Consider the following 4,598-nt stretch of genomic DNA (forward strand, 5'->3'; position numbering starts at 1 on the left):
TAAAATAACCAATCTGTTACTGCAAGTATTATCATATTTTCTCTACCAAGAAAACATATAAACAATCAATCTTTACTGTAGAAATCAACCCCATGATATTTCCAACTGTTTAGTAAAATGCAACCGATTATTCTCTATAAGGAATAGAGTTACCTATCTTTTCCTTGGTTCAATATGCATAACTAACAAATTAAACCACCCTTACCGGAAGCAATTGCTCTACTTATGCAATTAGAAGCATCATCTCCTAAGTGTCACACATGCACCAGAGTTACCACTTGATGCTAGATGCAACAACTATCATAACACTACTATATGACCTTTTCAGAATAATGACTTCAAGGAGACATTACGAAAATTAATAACATCAACACACTATAGTTATCATTTTTCCAACTCCTTAAGCATGGTCAAGGGAATACTCACATGCACATCAAGCGCTATCTAGTCATCCCCACACTTAGAGTCTTCTGCAAGATTTTGACACTCAAAGCTTGCTCTATCTGGTCATCACCAGACTTAGCGATTATTTTTCCCATCTCCGTCTGTCCCTACAGCACGGTCTTCTTCCTTATCCTTGCTTCCATTTCATTTGGAAGCATCTATAGTTGGGGAAGGTAGTTAGAGTTTACTGACAACTGTATTAACACAGGTAGTCTATTTATGTATAATTATCGCATGTAATTATACCATGAATAGGTCCTAGAAATGTTAGTCACTGCACATGCCTCTACAATTAACTTCACACTGGAATGCAACATGCATAAGAAATCCATCATTCCCATAGTAGAGATAAATTCAACCATCATTAAATTGAGGCTCCAATGGTTTTTATCTCCCAACAAGTAATGATTAACATAAGCACATACCATGCTAATGGATTTCAATTAATTAGGGGGTAATCATCATTAAATCTATTAAGACATAAGAATATACTATTCATCATGCATTCTCATGGTGAATAAAATTAAGAACTCTTCTCATGAACAACTGGACTATAGCACAGAGAGAGTAAAAATCTTCATACACACATTCCATGCATGTGACATCAATCAACTTCACTTGTTTACGAATTGTATCAATCTTAGTCCAATTCAATTAATGCATATAAGTTCTATGGGTTAGTCATACAACACTAACCAATCTCAACTACCAATCATCTTAATGAAACCATGGCAAAACTTAATAAAAAATTAGTTATGACAATCAAGTCTCGTTGCTTGACTCATTGCATGTTTTCAATATCTAACGGGTTATTCTAATGTCCTTTTTAAACAATTTTTTCATCCTATTCAAGGATGTTCCCCTAATTTATATTCATGCATTGGCTCATTAAGTTTCGTTCATTGTAACTTCAATTTTGTTTAATGAATGTATCATTGTTATTACCATATTTGCAAATCAAAAGCTGGTAGTTCGTTGTCACTCTCCTCAATGATTGTTCAATATTGTTCTTACGTGTAATGAGTGTTCAATATTGTTCTTAGGTGTGACAAAAGTTTCATTGTCTTTTATCCTCACCAGGAATCCAATGTTGTGAACGTAGTTATGCAATAACTTTATTACTTACTACTCAAAGCAGTTATAAACATGAATCACACCTATCATGCCAAAAGTAGTGTACTACATAAATGAATATGTGAATGATTAAACTCATACCTGAGTTAATGCCTACTGATGGCATACCTCAATATCCTTTCCGCTTACGAATTCCCAAAGGCGCCAGTACTGCAACCTTTAGCTCTGATACCACTTGTCACATACCCCAGTAACCTCGCATGTAAAAGGTAGGAAGTTAGAATTTTTATACAAATTACCCACTAGTAATTTATCAAATTCATAACTTCACAATCATCATTAACCATTAAACATAGTGTTCATTAATACATCAAGTAAATTGCAATAACAGTCAGTAAGTTGCATAACCATTAGCCCCGACCATGGTAGTGTAATAACATAAATTATCTCATAATTCCTCGCATCCATTTCACGATTTCCATAACCATATTAATTTGGACATTATGATAATGCCATCAAATAAAGAACCATTAACATCATCCAACTGACACAAAAGGCAATCACATCAATCACACCATCGAACACTGATATACCCTGGAAACCCCGTAGGGTGAAAACCAGCAAACGTTTAATCTTATTATTAAACGCTCGTGAGGGTTTTCACCCCTCACTCAATGGCTCATAAGGGATTCCATCCCTTAACCATTGTATTAAAATCTTTACAATGAATTATCATTAAGCTGTCACATAACTAGCTAAAAGCTAATACAATTTCCATGTAATCTTTTATTTACATACCACCACATGCAACATTCCTCGTGGCATAATTGTTCTAGCAATGGACAATACGGCAACTTGAACTCATCTGCATGGACGATTAATCCTTTTCCTTCTAATGTTAAACATTACTTTCCTTCGGCACCAACCGCCATCTTTTCCTGTCAATGTTGTTGACAACAATCTTGGCAACAAGATTAGCTACAATATCAATAATTCATTAAGCCACCTCTAAAAATGATCATTTATCATCTACTCATCTGCATGAGCAAGCATAACATACTAACTAACTAGTACATCTATTCAAGTAAATTCTTGTTCTACTTTTCACAATGCTTATTCACACTGGTGCATATCTCTCTCTAAGAGATCTAACCATTAATTTACAAGTCCATGTTTCTTTTTAAAACATATAACACAATGGTCAAGATTTATCATAGTTTTGCTAACATACAAAGAACACATCTCCATAACACGATGACTGTTCTTGAGCCATTAGCTTATCCTAATATCCCTTCTTTAGTATATGCAGTGGACATAGTCTTTTAATGATACAAGCATGGACTCATTAAGTACTTCTTTAACCAAGAAAACAGATGAATTAATCAATCTTTTACCATATACATTACCACATGCATTAACCTATTCTCTTTACAAAGAGAACATATAAAATCAATGATTCTTCTAATGCATGCACTAAAAATTCTCTCTATAAGAATGCAGTTACTTATCTTTAGATCTGGGCGTGAGTATTAAGAACTATTGATCTCTTCATATTCACCTTCGGCTCCACCTTGAAAAACCAAAGGATGAGCCACCAGTTTGCTGTTGCACATTTCTTTTCCAGCACAGCCTTTATATCGTCGATCACATCGAATGCCCTCAGACCCAAATTCTGTGGAGCCTTCTTCTCCGGCAGGTTACCATTATAGCCATCCAGAAGAATGGATGCATCACAGCCACAGACAAAACAGTCACTGTAATGCATACGAAGCAGCGCAGCAGTGATACTCTTATTTTTGAAATACCATTTCTGCACAACTTCCTTTACAAAAACCTCTACATCAGCACATCTCCTGATCTTGTCGAATTTGTAGAAGTGGACCATTGTTCCGGCAGTTGGAACTGAAGAGGTTGTGCCCCATACCAATAATATAGCACTCTGTGACAGTAACCCAAAGAGAAACAACCAGAGCGTGAGCGCGTCAAGTAGAGCCATTGCAGCCTTAACAACAACTGTCTGTTTTCCTTCTGCAAAACTCGAATTCGGTATATCAGTCGAGTAGGAGCAGGAAGCAATGCTTGTTGGAAGAATTGGGCTGTGAGCGAGTTTTTAAGATTTTCTTTGCAGAGAAAACCCACCATTTTTATCCAGCCCCCTTCTACGTGCATCGTTTTCGCCTTTTGTTCCAAATACCATGAATCCGTTCCGAATCCAAGAATCCGTTCTGAATATTAACTGTTAACTATTCACAACTGTTGGTTTACGTTGAGTTACTGCGGACCTTCAGTTACAACCAACTCGTAAATGTCTCATACGGTTGATTATGACGCGGTAGGGATGTTACACTCCTCCCCTTATCTCTCCATATGTATCACTCTATGTCTTTGTTCTTCTCTCACATAGAAATATAGAGTTAATATATATCATGATATATTGATTTATATTATAATATAAAAAGTTTAATGTTGAATTAATCCAAAGTTATTAAATATAATAATATTAATATTATAATATATTAATATGAATATTAGATTTAATAATAATAATAATAATAATAATAATAATAATAATAAATCTTTTAATATTAGTATTAGGGCTAATAATGTTTTTTTGCATGCTATTAATAATAAATTGGCGCATAGGCTTCACCTAAATAAAACTTCCTTTTTGAGTGTTTTTAAATATAAAGAAGTTTATGTAGTAAATATAAAAATAGGTTTTATTTACCATACCTTTCATTTATTTATATTTTTAATTATACCATACCTCTTTTATTTACCATGGTATTTGCCATCATAGCATTCATACATAATTAGATGTTGATTTTTAATCCTCTTTGATATAAAAAATTTTATTTACCATACTTCTTTATACCTCTTTTTTATTATTCATTTACCATACCTCTTTTATAACTATGGTATTTAACCCATGGTATTAACAATAATTCCTCAGAGAGGCTTCACCTAAATAAAACCTCTTTTTTGAGTTTTAGTAAATATAAAGGGGTTTGCGGAGTAAATATAAAAATAGGTTTTATTTATTTATTATACCTCTAATTTATTTATATTTGCATTTATTT

This window comes from Pinus tabuliformis, chromosome 8, assembly GCF_031772625.1.
Source record: "Pinus tabuliformis cultivar Carrire ecotype Pingquan chromosome 8, CPIR1, whole genome shotgun sequence".
In the NCBI taxonomy this organism is placed as follows: Eukaryota; Viridiplantae; Streptophyta; class Pinopsida; order Pinales; family Pinaceae; genus Pinus; species Pinus tabuliformis.